The sequence below is a fragment of the Micropterus salmoides genome, unplaced genomic scaffold (genome assembly GCF_014851395.1).
Source record: "Micropterus salmoides isolate LMB-PRFRI ecotype aquatic unplaced genomic scaffold, ASM1485139v1 Ms_hic_scaffold_21, whole genome shotgun sequence".
Lineage (NCBI taxonomy): Eukaryota > Metazoa > Chordata > Actinopteri > Centrarchiformes > Centrarchidae > Micropterus > Micropterus salmoides.
Genome location: NW_024041262.1, coordinates 22,570,413 through 22,586,525, shown reverse-complemented (window position 1 = coordinate 22,586,525; position 16,113 = coordinate 22,570,413). Strand labels below are relative to the sequence as shown.

General features: G+C 39.6%; 1 protein-coding gene across 1 annotated transcript in view; it reads right to left on the bottom strand.

The window, feature by feature from the left end:
- Positions 1-14,997, bottom strand: part of tbkbp1 (TBK1 binding protein 1) — a 58,101-nt gene extending 43,104 nt beyond the window's left edge. The window contains exon 1 of the mRNA XM_038736394.1: positions 14,716-14,997. The gene's annotated coding sequence lies outside the window, so the exon portion shown is untranslated. The remainder of the gene's footprint in view (positions 1-14,715) is intronic.
- Positions 14,998-16,113: the final 1,116 nt, after the last annotated feature.

Sequence of the window (16,113 nt, the reverse complement as noted above, 5' to 3'; positions counted from 1 at the left end):
TCGCTTATCATCATTTGTCAATCAAAAATGCAAAGATATCTGTTATATAGTTGAAAATTTAGTAACTTTAGGTTTTGGATTGTTGGTCCAACAAAACAAGGGATTTGATCATGTACATAATTAATTCATTGATCTGAAAAATAATGAACACATAATATAATTATGTGTTATATTAAGGGATAATTAAAATACTGTAGCCTTAATTTAGAGCCGAAGCTCTCTGATATCATGTAGCCTATTGTGCAAAGGGTGGGTCCAGATCATCTGTGGGGTGTGATGATTGTTGTGGTTTATTCATCAAAGGTTTGTAATTACTATACATCCATACATTGTGAAGTGGTTCTGGTTTTGTAGTTTTGTTTAGTGATGCTCAACAGAGTTTTCATAACCTCAGGATCAGGTGATGAGGAAGCAAAATGTTACAGCATGCTAAGACTTCACAGCCTTGACATGGAAAGCAGTATCAGTCAGATCCCATCAGACACACACACACACACACACACACACACACACACACACACACACACACACACACACACACTGTGAGCTTCCGTCCCACAGTGAATTCATACATTAATGCCAGCTAGAGACCATGACAGCAAAAGCGGCACGAATCATTCCAGCGCCAGTGGCCCTGACTCGTACTTGGCTCTCACTCGTGTCTTGTTCCCCCTGCATCTAAAGGCTTGTGTGCTTCACAGAACATCACATCCTCCTCCAATGTGTCTGTTCTGCTGTCATGCGCTGACTAAAAGACAGACTGATAGTCACACTCACAAACAGCTAAAAATGACTAAAATGAAAAATGATGGTACACAAAAGATGCATGAAATGAAAAATAATGCACATGGAGCTGAAGCTGTTACATAATTATTGTGTTTGATAGTGTATTTATTTATTTTTAGATTTCAATTTCAGCCCCATTCAAAGCAAACTAATTTATCTCAGCTGGAAATGTCTTGAGACACCAGATGCATGGAAAATGCACAAAACAAAAGCATCCATAACACACACACACACACACACACACACACACACACACACACACACACACACACACACACACACACACACAGATGTATCCATAAAATGCAAAGCATAACATGTTTTATGCAGGTAAGGGCTTTACCAAAGAGAGCTGGAGCCTGTGTGTCATATATAAATAAAATAATTAAAAATATATATATATATATGCCATAATATATATGTAAATTGATATAAAATTACCCAAACTATTGCATACTATAGAAACAAAGGTTAATTATACATCAGGCCTCCTTTTATTTCAAGAAATAAAGATCTATGAGAACCTGCATAAGAAAGAAAATATAACCAAATGTTTAATTGGCTCCTGGTGCTGATATGACAGTCTGTAGATGGTGATTAATTAATAGAGCATGCTGCTGCTGCTGCTTGTTGGATGAGTCCAGAGACAAGATGATGTGTGAGGGGGGGGGAAGAGTACTGGCTTGGATCAGAAAGAATATATGATAAACATGAGCAGTACGTTGTCGAAGCAGAGTGTGTGTGCTCATGATGTCTGCACGTGTGTGACATGATCTATACACAATCGACATAGCTCTGCACATCCAGATGTCGTTAAAAAAAAAAAAACCTGGTGTGGGTGTCCTCTGTGTCTGTGTGTGTGCTCTAGTTGCACGTGTGCCTCTTTGTCAAGGCGTTAGTACATTACTTTAATGAAAGCCGCTGTCCTTGGCAAAGGACACAACCACTTAGCCACTGAAGGCCACTCTTGTTTTTCCCAGCCCTATCTCTCTCTCTCTCTCTCTCTCTCACTCACACACACACACACACACACACACACACACACACACACACACACACACGCTGCTGCTGCCGTGTGAGGCTCATCTTCTCACAGAGACTGGAGTGTTAAGAAAGGAGCGTGTGTGAGTGTGTGTGTGTGCGTGTGTGCGCGTGTGTGTGTGTGTGTGTGAGTGTGTGTGTGCGCGCGCGCGCGCGTGTGTGTGTGTGTGTGTGCGTGTGGCAATCAAAACACGTTAATGGGGATGAGGAAGGAGTAAGGGCCATAGCAAATGTAGTCGTGCAACTGTACTGAGGTCCAAGGGGAAGAGGGGAGGATCCTGGGAAAGAGACTGGAGTAAATCTGAATGTCACATTGGCACAGTTGTGAGTCTGAGAGCTACTTAGACACACAGGCAGAAATACAAGAACACACACAAAATGACTGAGACAACAGTGTGTCGAGAAAACCAATTAGACACAGCGACATTAGGACACGTGTAGACACATTCACATGCACATACGCACACACTGAAATTGTACTATGCTGATTGCTCTAATTCTTTTTTGATACATTACTTTGAGAATTATAAATATGTGTCTAACCCAAATCAAACTTTTTTTTTCATTTAACAAAAGAAGCTCTCAAATGTTAAATGTTGTCAAAACACGAACAACTGCACAAGATGTAAAATTGTCTAATGATGGCATAATTTTGATCGAAGAGTAAGAACACATGATAGGAATCTGGTGACTTGAGGCTTCACTTGACAAAATACTAAACGTTTCAAACTCAGCTTTAACTGTAACGCCATTATGTCTCGACGTGACACGGACATTAGGAATTCCTTGATATCATTCACAAGCTCAAAGATTAACACTTACATTATAAAAAAAGTTTGAATGGGGCCACTTTCACTCCCTTACACACATACACACACAGGAGTAAATGCACCAGCAGTCAACACACACTTTCTGTTTGCTAAGAACAAGAAGAAGTTTGCTAAGAAGTCATGTGCAGCTGCCAGATGTGTGAGAGAAAGGGAAAAAGAAACGATAACAAGAGAGAGGGAGAATTTTACTGTAAGAAAGTGACCTTTGGGGGTTGGGGACATGCAACATTTGTGGAAGATAAGGAAAACAACTGCATTTGATTACAGCACAGTTGACAGGATCAACAAAGGTAGAAGAGGGAGAGAATGGAAGAGAAGGAGGGATGAGGTTGGGCTGTGCTTTCCGTTTAGAGGAACATGTAGAAGGGCTGCGTTCAACAGCCAATTATTACACACAGACAAAGGCACAACAACAGACTTGTTCGGGCATCGAATCCATATGTTCCGCTACACGTGTCTGTACACTTCACACATATAGACCTGCACTAGAGAGCATACTCATCGCTAACTGGAGAAACACCACTCATCCACACACCAAGCTTCCAAGCTTCTGAAAACTTGTAACACCACTCCATCTTTTATTGTCTGGCGTGAAATAAAAGATTTATTTAAAAAAGGTCTTGGACTGAAACAGTTTTTGTTACATTGTAAACTCTAGGATGCATTTTCTTTTCATCAAGGTAGTGTATGTGCTATTTTTTCTCTTCAGCTCCTATTCACTAATTTCTAACCTGTAACACTGGATCTACAATAGTGATAGCACTAAAAGTCAGGAATGTGAAATATGTAGAGATAACTTTGTTTTTTAGGAGTGCTGTATGAGACATTTTGTCCCAGTGTGGGAAAAGAATGGGGTTAATTATCACTATCATCGTATTGATTTGCACTAGGAACCATGAATTAATTGTCTCTGTCCTTTGCGTACACTTCATCTGGTTATTGGCTTTCAGCACCATGGACAGCAGCCCACACAAGCAACACTACCGAGGCTTTCCTACAGGAAACACAATGTGCTTGTACACATTCTTGGACCCTGAGTACATGTGATACCGTTTGAATGAAACAGAAAAGTCTATTAGTCTGGATTCATGTTGTGGAGTGAGCTGCTTAAATTTTATCTTAATTTTTTGATGTTTAGAAAAACCTTTTCATGACATTATTGTGGATTTTTGGTCAGTCTTGAATGATCTACCTTACCTGGCATACCTGTAGTTTTTGAAGGAACAATTTTTGAAAACACCCGATACTAGCTGACAAATTATTGTCATTAATTGATGTAAAAAATGATTTTTTTTTGAATGAATAAAAATAAATGAATAAATAATGGCTTTTTGAATGTTTTTCATTTCTACAATACAGTACTTATTCTTAATGTTTAGATATGACCTTGACAACAATAGCTAAGCCGTTAATATATTAGCATGTCATGGTTTGTGATTAAATTTGCTTGAAAAATAAACACCGTATGGCATGTACCATTTCGTCACATCACAAACACATAATGTGATTTTGGTTCAGACAAAACAATGAACATATACCATATTAGCTCTGTTAGAGGCCAAAACAAAAATATGTTAGCAACATTTCTGAGGTGTATACAGTCACAACAGAAAATATCAATATTACAATTTCAGCTACAGTATATACAGGTTATGTAAGTATTTCCTTTGTAGTCAACGCCTTTTGTTTCAGTCAGTTTGTCTTTGAAAATGTGCTCAGCCCCTGACTGATCTCTCACTTCACTAGTAACTCCAGTTCTTTCTGTGATTTACATCTAGTATCTATCCTTTTTCATTTTGTGTCTGTACTTATGAAGCAGATTCATAAAGTCCTATAAAAGGTGAAAGATTTTCACTCAAGTTGAAATATTTGAAACTCGTGTGGATTTACCTTCACCTCAGTCTACAGCTCCTCGGGCACATTCATGCCCACTCGCATCTTTCCATTGCTTTTTATGCCCTGTCTAAAATTTGCCTCACATTTGGTTTGAAAAACCTTTAGAGGTTTTGCTCCCAGTCTGGTCAACTTTCAAACTAACCATGCTGCTGGTCAAGTTAAAGGTTCCCATCTGGAGTCATGTTTACGTTCAGTCTTTCGCTCTAGAATACACGGTGGGGGTTCCTGAGGTCAAACAAACATGTTCAATACATTCCATCCTCATAACACTACAGCAAAACCATCCACTGAATATTTTGAAACTTGCAAAGTTTACATGCATGTTTATATCAGCTAGCTCTCTTCTTCCTCCCCTCCATTGCCACATTTCTGAGGCCCCATCTACACTACTCCATTTTAGTTTAAAAACGGAGAATTAAAATTCTCCGAATTAAAATTCTCCGAATTAAAATTCTCCGAATTAAAAGCAATATGATCCCCGTCCACACCAGCGTTTTAGCTGCGTATCAGAGTTGATCTCTGTCTATACTAAAATGACTAAAAACACACATCTAGTGGCCGTTCACGTACACTGGACATGCGCGTGCCAGTATAAACATGAAGCAGATGGTTTATTCCATAGTTGCAGAGGATTTGGCGAAATAATAAAGTACTACAGAAGAAGAACCACACCAGATTTTGGTGAGCTGGGACTGTTACTGAATGTAACACAGCAGAAAGCAGACTGGGAGTCATCACAAAGTAAATAAAGTGTTATTTGCACAGTACGAAATGTTTAAAAAAAATCATTGTTTCATTGTTTCTAAAGTCCTCCGTTTTTGCCCGTCTTCACTATAATGCTCTCCGGAGTGTCAAAACGAAAAACAGGGTCGCCCAGCATTTTCATACTTCTCTGTTTTAGGTCTTCGCCATTTTAGTCTGGACGGTAGGTGCAAACGTAGCAAAAGGTCTCAGTTTTAAAACAAAAACACAGTACTGTGAATGGGGCCTTAGGGTTTACACCTACTGTCAATCAGTATAATAGCATCATACTGGGGAATTTGCATAGCTTGCATGTACTGCATTACTGCTCTCTGCAGTCAGCTGGAATGTGTATCATGTCACATGTCCTCCACACGTGTATGCTATAAGAGCACGAGATAAAAACTACACAGGGACCTGCTCATCAAAATATTGCTCTATGGCACCACCAGTGGTCAAGTATTTCAAAGGATACCTTTAAACATGGCTGAAGTCAAAGATACTGCACTGGCTAACAAGCAGTTTTCTAGCTGCTTGTCTGCTAGCAAGAAGCAAGTCCCCTGTGCTTGACCCAGAAAAAACACCATTAAAGACTACGAGGTTGTAAATACAAACCAGCTGGATCTTTTTTTACGAAGTCACTGAAGTAAAGATGTATATAAGTCCACCTCTCCTCTGCTCTGCGAAATAAAAATGATGCAGCACAGAGAATACAAAAGACATAGTGCTTCCTTTCAGTCTTGCTCAGTAGCCTACTTGTCACTCTCTCTGATGCTCGCTGTATTTCAGCTATATATTTATTGGAAATCTATGCGCCGTGCCCAGGCTCTGCTGCAAACACAAAGATAATTTCACAAATGAGATTATCCCTTGTATCCTCTGAGTCATTTTGATGACAGTTAGGTCTGATTCCAGACAAAAGCAGGCTTCTTTGTTCTAAGAAGGGTTTTTTTTCCCAGTGTATGCAATCCATTTCCTTTAATAAAAGCAGAAAAATAGTGTCACAGTGGCAACAGAATTAAAATAGCAAACATTTTCTGAGATGTCAACAATGAGACATGTTCTTACAAAACACTGGTGGGGCATTCTCAGAGTGTGAGTAGATATATTTAGGTGCACCAGAGGGAATTTCGGCAGTCCAGTAACGAGTGACAAGCAAGTGGGTAACCTGGTTTTTCTGAGACACAAAAAGAATCGTGAATCCCTAGTGAGCATGAAGTCTCCAGGCCCAAAACGGACTTTCTACCTCTCTCTTGAACCAGGATATTTCACACACACCGGGTTGTTTCTAGTGTGTATTTTCCTCTATTTTTCTCTCTATCTGTCTACTACTAACTAACTAACTACTACTTTTACTTTAGAGCCCCTCTGTCATGCAGATACTTTTGGCTGCTCTGGTCACACGCACACAGATTACTCTACATTATGCCTCCATGGTCGGCACAGTGCCTTGAGTGGGCAGAGAGAGTGAGTGGTCACATTACACTGCAGTTACATCACATTCCTTCAGTCTCCTAAGCAACCAGGTGTCCTCGAACAACAAAAGCAACACAACTACAACCCTATTATGTCATCCTCCAGTTGTCACACAATGTTCAAGGTTTCACATCAAATGAAAACCACATTCCCCATCATCATAATCTCGCTGCACTGCTGTGAAAAGACTTGGTGGTGTTTGGTGCAGTCAGTGGGGTTGCTCTTGAACAATGAAAACAGCCGGGACAGGGCAGTGGGAGGTGTGAGTGTGTTGTTTCTGAGAGCAGCAAAGCAGAGTTTGGAAAGAGGTGAGGCTTTCTTCCCTGAAAGAATATGGCAAAGTGACTCATCTAAAGCCAAAACTCTGATAGAAAGGAGAGCGTTGATGCAGGTGGGCCGCCCATGGTTTTATCAGAAGCAAGAGAAAAGAGAGAACCGGTGGTCACTGCCTTGGCCCACAGCTATTATACCACAGTTACGTAAAAAAAAAAAAAAAAAAAGTTGGAGAGGTAAGAAGGTATGCCAGAGCCTGCCAGATAAATGTAGCTCCACAACTGCAGTATCTGTCAGCATAATCTTTAAATGTGTGTTCAGACAGAATGCCAACCTAATTGAAAGGCGGCATGATTGCATACTAAGTCAATAGAAAGACATTTATGACCTTGAAGCTCTGTGCGTTACTCCACAACTTAGTCACATTATCACTCTTATCCAGCAGCAGTTTGCATCTTTAAAAGGTAAAAGTATTTCCACAGCGTACAGCTCGTACAGTATAGAAGAGAACAGCAGGGCCATGTTTGTAGTGCTGTTTCATGAAAAGCTGGCTATTTGGGGTGAATCAACATACACTACACAAGCGGTCCAGCAGTCAAATTGGCCCAAATGCTTTCTGTCTGAACACACTTTTCTGTAAAAGCACTTTCTTTCTGATTAATGCCTCCGAATACAGAATTTTTGATCAGGTTTCCCAGGGTTAGGGTTACGAAATTGTATTACTCCTGAAGGGCCGCATTAAAGGAAAACTGGTAAATTACAACTTATTTTTTTAGTTTTCGCCATGATGCCATCATTTCTATCAGTTATGAGTGTCACCACACTATCTAAGCCGCTTTGTTTGGAGGTAAAACTGAATGTGTGAGCACATTGAAATGTCAATAATCCCTCATTGTACAGGAAAACTGCAAACAATTGAGTAATAATTATTGGTTAATATGCACGTTTGTTACAATATTAACATGTTTTTTTTTGCCTTGTTGAATTTATTTGCAGTCCCAGATCTCAGCTGTTATAACTTTGAACATGAACTTTGTTAATACCCGATTTCATGATGACCCCAACTACAAAAATAAGACCCATTTAACTTTCAGTTCCATAAAAATAAAAATCATTTAAAATCAAGCAATAGGATTCACACTGAATGGCAGCAACATCAAAGAGAAGAGGACATAGTGAAAGCAAAAAATAGTGTGAAAGGTGTGTTTGTGTTTGTTAATGTGCTCCCGCCTCCAGGGTTTTTGACCTTGTTATCTCCTGAAGGTAATGGAGCATCAGCAATGATGTTTCCTTAAATTATCAAAGCTTTGATTTGGCACAGAAACGTCATTCAGTTGTAACCGGTCACACAGTATTTTGCTGAGGCAAAAACCTGATTAAGTGAAATCTCGTGCTGGATGGACATTACCTCCATGTCCAGTGAGCTGCCTGTCTATCGCCTACTGCTGTTTGCTTATTTTGGGGAGGAGGGCTGGTTAAAAATGAAAGGAGATTGGCACTTTTATCAACCGTACTTCAAAAAGAGCTTCTCACCTCTGTTTTCATGCCGGTGAGGACATTAATTGGATTTCAGAAGTCAGGATTGCTGTATTGAAAATGATGAAGAGTCACCAGTTGCTGTTTAGCATTTTTTGGAAATGGTCATTATCTCCTGTCTTAGCCCAAAATGATAATTGTTTGCAAAATTCTACTTTAGCAGCGGAAACTTGCTGCATTTACGTTATGAAACTAAACATCTGACACAGTCTCTGATTGTAATCTGACTTATTCAAAAGCCAAGCCTAAATGGAAAACTCTGATATACATAAAAGACAGGAGCACATTACCACATCATTCCCTCTTTGTTCTCTCTGTCTCCACCTTCCTTTACCCCTTGTGACCCGTAAAAGCCGTCTATGAATATTCCATCAGCCAGCAGGGCCCCTGCTCTCCTTCTTTATTTAGTGATTCAGTCTGTAAGTATCTTACATAAACCTCCATATTTATGTGTATGAACATAATCATAGTATAAGTGTTGTAGATTCACAGGGAGAGCAGAGCCAGGGGCAGGACACATTGAAAATGAGTATGAAAAAGTGGCAAAGACATTGGAGGAAATGGAATAGGTTTTGCATAAATTAGCTCTCTGTGAATTATGTCAGCACTGTTTCTAGGCAGGACACTTCCTCAATGTGTGTGTGTGTGTGTGTGTGTATTTGGAAATATGTATGCTGCCCACTGGTGATGATGCTGCACAGTGAGATAAATGGCCTCATATTCTCATGTCTGAGCGCAGCGCTCAGGTGCTCAGTGCAAACTACAGCATCATCAAGCTGTAGAGCAGGTTATTAATGCAACTTTAGAGTGCAATATTCCCTGTAAAACGTACTGTAAATTGTGTTACTCTTGCTGTGATGCCACAATTAAACTTTTAAAGTGGAGATAAACTACTAATAACTTTTACCACAAAATAAGCTTAACAAGCAGCATGCCGGTGGGTTGGTTAAATATTGTTCAAATACACAGAATTGTGTCTTATATATTAAATTGTAGTGGAGATACCAGATACCAAATATTATTTTTGAAACTAAGAGTCTACAGCCACATTACAGCTCTGTGAGGTTATTGCTAACACCAGCATACTAGCATGCTCATCATGACAATGCTAACATGCAAATGTTTAGCCGTTACAATATGTTACCATGGTCACCATCCTAATTTAGCTTGCAAAGATTAGCTAATTAGCACTAAATACAGTACAGAGGAGTTTAATGCCATTAGTTTTGTTGGTATTTGGTGATAAAACAAAGTGTAAGTGGACAAATTAAATGTTTGGCCTGATGGTGGCAATAGATAAATATTTAGGGGATCCCCAGAGACATTAGTAATAATCCTGAGGGGGACATGAATGAATGTACCAAATTTTAATGGCAATCTGACCAATTGTTGTTGAGATATTTCACTTAACCACAAACGTGAACTTCATGGTGCTGCTAAAGGAAAAGTCAAGGTATCACCAAAGTCAGTGGAATTCATTGTCTGGGAAACATGAATGTCTGCACCAAATTCCATAGCAATATATCCATCGTTGTTAAAATCTAAACCAAAGCGGTGGACCGACCAACCATCAGACCAACATTGCCATCCAGATAGCTACTCTACTAGTGTAAAATGATGCCAGAAGGCATCAAGAATTTTTGGAGTGTTTGGTTTGATCGTTTCACTCAGTTGAAATGTCATATAGCTTCAGTAAAGAGTTGGAACAGGCAGAATAAAAGGAAGGCTTGGGTTAAAAATAACCACAGTTACCCTGTTTTGTTGGATCATAAACACAATATTGTTATTCTCTCACACCAACTGCCCTCTGGGCTCTGGCATTATTCCCTTTAGATCCATTTCACATAATCATTTCAGTTGAACATTTCATTCAATACTGGTTCATCAGAGGTTTATTCATTTATGCTAAACCTGTGTCCCTGTGACACAGGACAGAACAATCAGTGAAGCTGCCAGAACATCTAATCCAGACTGCGCAACCGTTGTGATCAAGGACACAGACAACCTCAAGTACTCACTGTTTATGCCATCCTGATGCAGCTCATGTACAGTAAACCCTCAGATGAAAAAGGAAATAAAGCACACAGTATTTGAGGTTTTTGAGGGTTTCACAACATAAAAAAATGCTGGTTGCCTTCAGTCTTTCTGATGATTTTTAAACGTTCCAGTGTAATATTATGTCACAGCCGCCTCTACAAAGATTTAAATAAGATGTAGACAAATATGTTTCTTCTTTTCAGTGTTGCAGTGTTGCTCTCAACATGTTGACAGGTCTAATTCTCTGATTCTGTCAAAGGGAACAGTCATATAGTGCATGTTCTGGCACGTGAAGAACAATAATGTGACTCGCAAGACTTTCCTACACAACATATGATTGCATTTAATGACAAGGACCTCTCTTGTAAATCATTACTTTTGTCTATCAGGAACGAAGGCAAAAGTAGCGTGATGTTATTATTGTACCACCAAACCTCATGGGGGGGTGGGGGGAGGAGGAGGAGGAGGGGTCAAAAAAGCCTGCGACAAGCAATATTGGTTTCTTTTAACCACTTCCACAATCTTTCCCACGCCTTAAAGGGAAACTCCACAGATATTACACATCAAAGTCTGTTTTAAGGTCTGGGGAGTAGTACTGTATATGTGAACTAGTTGTATAAAGGCTTTCATGGATCCAGAGGGAGATGCACAAAATCTGATAAATTGCCTCAAGTGATATCACATGAGTCAGCGTCGGTTGGAGATGAAGACTACGACTAAGACCGAGTTTGAAAATGTGTGGAGAATGTGTGAAGTAAGCTGACCAGACCTCTGTAGCCCGGTCCTCATCTCTGCTTGATGCTAGTGGCTTACGAGCACCAGACTGTCAAGTTGCATTGTGGGTAATGTAGGCACCAGTTTTTGACGAGGAGGAAAAATGCTCATGAATTAACAAGATGACATTGATGGTTCTCCTGCATCAATAGTGATCCACTGTTAAATATATTATTTTATATTATGTTACATACAGGAATGGCCATATGAATCATGCATAATGGTTTTAGAAGGCAATGACAAATGATATACTTTTCTGTTTAGTTTAGTTTAGACTAACAGTGGCACAGTGTTATAATCTGTCTTGAGCGAAGACAGGTTGAACACCTCTAACTTATAGTTTTTAAGTCAGGTACATTTATGTAACACATCATTTATAAATGGGCTAATGCTTGCATTTGACTTTATTTATTTATGAGATGGAGATTAAAAAAAGTTACAAAAAAAACATTGCACCATTTATAAATCTAATTAATGTCATTATTGGCATGTTTGGGAGAAGGATTGTGCTAATGAAAAGTGAAAAACAGATTTACATTTACATGCTTGTCAGAATTTAATGTGTAATTTGCAGAAAGACTATTTTAGGGATCTGCAGGGTTCAAAATGTGCCACTAAAAAAGCTGAAATAGACTTCACAATCCACTGCTCTCTTGACTTTGCAACACTGACAATTTGCAAATGCTTCCTTTTTTTTGTTTAAAGGTTCAGTAGTTTGTAGTTAGATTATTTTGATTTGAATGAGGCCTAATAATGTGTTTGCAGTTGTCTTCTTATAAAATAGATCTACATGTTTTTTTGTAAGGACATGATTTTTCAGATGCAGTATCATTATCCAGAACATTGCGTGCTAACAGCAACTGTTTCAGTTGTAATTCCCATTTGCTTCTGAAAGTTAATTCATTCAACAGAGAAAAACACTTTCTCTGTTCACTCGAAGGTGCCAATTTTCTCAGGGTGAGTGCGTCAGTAAACCCCCTGAATTGTCCATGATCACAGAGCTGAACCAAACATGTTGTAACTGTGACACATTCTCCTGTAAAATGTCTTGATGCCATCAAACAAATTAAAATGAACCAACCCTGTTGCTACACTGTATTTGACTGGGAGAGTATCTTTAGTATAAGTCTAATATGGTTCAAAACAAAATCAGACTGAGAGGCCATTTCCTCAAGAGAATGAAATCACTGGCATACTCTAACCTCACTTCACAGCACATCATGTTTCAGAAAGCACAGCATCAGCAGCACTCATCAGCACATAACAAAGTACATTATACAACAGCTTTAAGCATGGAGGAGCTTGCTGGGATCCAATTTAAAATTGTGGGGGGGAAACATGATTAACGAGGGCAGAAATACAGAAAAACAAGCCCAGACCCATGAGAGACTTACAACAGTACAGTGGTTCTGTGATTGGTGATTAGCAGGTAGGCTTAAGCCATGATTTACTTCCTTAAATTAACTCCCTCAGACAGGAACCCCTGGGAACTGACAAGTATAAGGGTGGGCTGAATACTTCAAATGAAGTGGTGGTACTCAACTGAAGTCTGAAGACCAGTGAGATCAGGCTCTGCAGATGAAGGGAAAGTGAAAAATAAGGAGTTCTTAATGTAACCTACTGACCCCTCTTATAGGCCACTGCAGAGACACCGACAATGACTGACAGACTGTGGCACGGAGCTAATTATCAGGCCTGTCGGAGCATGTGAAATAATGACTTGAATCAGAGATCTGAATGCCAATACTGCGAGAAATGGTCATGGGTTTTTCGGCATAGGCAGTCCTCTTTCATGGTTAGAACTTTACAGCCTTCCACATGAGAGACCAGTGAGGATGAACCAGGCTGCATTTCAGCACCACGTCTCTGTCCACTCTTAATCCACCCCGGGCTTTCTTTGAGGACAATAACAGGCCCCTTTAAAGCCTCACTTCATACAGGCAGCACTCACCACTTCAGTATAATCTAAAATCTTTAATCTTGATCAGCAAAGCTATATTCACATGTAAGCTCTTCTACTAAAAGGGTATCTTCCATTTTGATCTCATCTTGCATGTATCTATATCCTTAGTCTGATGTGCAGTGCATTTCCAAGCCAGAAATACTCCTCAAAACATTCTAGCTGCTCTTTTAGCAAATTCTCTTAGACTGTTTTTAGCCGCGTGGTTCTAGGGCAGGCAATGTCAGCCTGTCTGTCAGTCAGTCGTTCCACCGCTTTGCTCAAGACTTGGTTTGCCATGAAATGGTACAGATATTCATGGTTTCCAGATGATGTATCGTAAGTAATGATTTCAGTGATCCACCGATTATTCCTCTACTGCCAAGATCAAGTTGACATTTTTGGTTCAAAGTGAAAGAGACAGATTTTAAACACATTTTTCATATTTCTCTACTAGCCTAAAATCTCTAAATGTTCTTAGAGGGATGTAAATGATGGGTTTCATTTTACTTAAAAGTGAGTTTGTAGATTTATATTACTACACTATCAGGCTTGTCTTTTAAACATCTGTAACATTCAAATGCTATTCAAAGGGGAAACTATACAATTTAAGTTCAGCTGTGATGCCAGAAGGCTATGCTGATATATTTATGGGAGTTGGGTCGTTCTTCAGTAATCTAAAACATCATGAGAAGTCCAATTTTAGTTTTACACGAAATTGGCACATTTTCAGCTTAGAAAAATAATTATTGTTGTTAAATAAATATTCTTACCGGGTCTCAAGACGGCAGTTATTTTTGCTGTAGGCTACTAAAAACTGCGTTTGAATATTTATATCATCAGTCTGCCAAGTTTACTATTACAATTCAAATGATATTCCAAGATGGTATAAGCTACAACACCGTGCGAGTTCAGCTGTATGTCCTTTTTTTGAAGGCTGCGCTGAGATTTTAAAGGCTGATTTTCTGATTGTTTCTTGTATCTCATTTGGATACTAATATACAGAGAATAAAAGCAGGCCACAGAACAGATGTAGGCTACTTTTGCTGACCGCTTTCCATCGGCACTGAGCTGAAGTTGAAGGCTGCCTGCGGCCAGGGCATCGCTCTGTGGTGTTGATGTTGCCAAAGCGCCGCGCACACGCGTCTCCTTTAAGGAGATGTATACATCAGCTGTGGTTACTGCAAATAAATTGCGCGTACAATAAACAAACACAGCAGATGATGATGTTTGATCTTGATTTCAAAACGAGGCTGAGCTCTGCTGGTGCGATGACTAAAACATGGCTGTGATGCGCTACACTGTTACACATCCAGTTTGCTCTTCAGCACACACTATCCGTCACATGAAAGACAATGCACAGATTGTATAAGGAGAATAACTCACGCGCTCCCTTTGCTAGATCCGTGGATGCCATTGCTCGGAAGAGTGGGTGGACAGAGCACCCCCCAAAAAGCGCTCTGTTTTACAATGTGTTAAGTGCCCGGTAAACGGCTGCTGGCCTCTGCTCCAGTCCTCCTCCTGTGCTCCTGTGGCAGGGACAAGCACGCCTCCTGTAGCTGCTACTGTGCAGGACTGAGCATCATCACATCGCACACCGTGGAGCTCCACTAGTGTGGGATGATGATGTCGCGGGAATAGGAGCGTCAGTCTCTCCTTTTAACGAGAACATCCACGCATGTCTGCTGCTTTAGTCACCCTACATTTTAGAGGGAGAGCCAAGGCAACGGATCTCTCAGCAACCTGCAGAAAAGGTTCATCTATCTAATATTCGTATTTAGACATTTGTTACCTAGATATTCAAATGATAACAAACCCTAGACAAAGTAAGTCCTTACACAGTTACTAAACAGGAGAAGGAATAAGATAAAAGTCGTAGATAAACACACTGGAGAGTATTTATAGCATGAGCTAAATGTAAACAATTCAACAGCTTACATTTAAAGCCACATGGCTGCACCAATGGCTATATCCTCTATACATGAAATCTCTTCACACCTTCTGTTTTCCAGGCTGTGAAGAATACGTGTCTGTGGCTATAGCTGGTATAGCTGCCAACCTACATAAAGTGACAGGGACTGGAAACATCATTTTAAATGCTCTATATTTGACTACTCCTTGGCCTTGACCCTAATTTGGGTCAATGCCCCACTTTTGTGGTGCACATAACCTGTGCCAAGAGTGAGAAATTGTTGTCATTGATATGTCTTTGGTTAGTTTCAGAATGTAATATTTTATGAACTCTTTCTTTATTTTACTAACTAGAAATATTTTATTTCAAATATTGAAAATGATCATATGCTATAAGGTTTCCAGCTGGATGTTTCATTATTGTATGTTAGCATTAGTTAATTTGTTTTTCCTCTCCAAATCTCTGTTCAGCCTAGTCAAGTTCACACCAGAAAACCATTTTCTTATGGGCAAACTGTCCATGACGTAGTGTAAAGAGCAACAAAGTCTGCACAGGGAGTTAGTCGGATGGGTCAAACAAGGACAACAGGACTTTCAGGAGGCCGCTGCTCGTGTCCCCTGTGAAACCAAAGATCAATGCTGACTTATTTTAACTTACACACATAAGTTATACATTTAACTTATGTCACAAACAAACACAGGATTTTTACCCAGGAGGCCGCTGTTTGTGTTTCTTGTGAAACCAAAAATCTACATCTTATTTTAACTTACATACGAGAGTTAACTTCTGTAACATATTTAACTTACTTAACAAACAAATGCAGGAATTTCACCCATGAGACCACTGTTTGTGTCCTGAATCAACCAAATCCA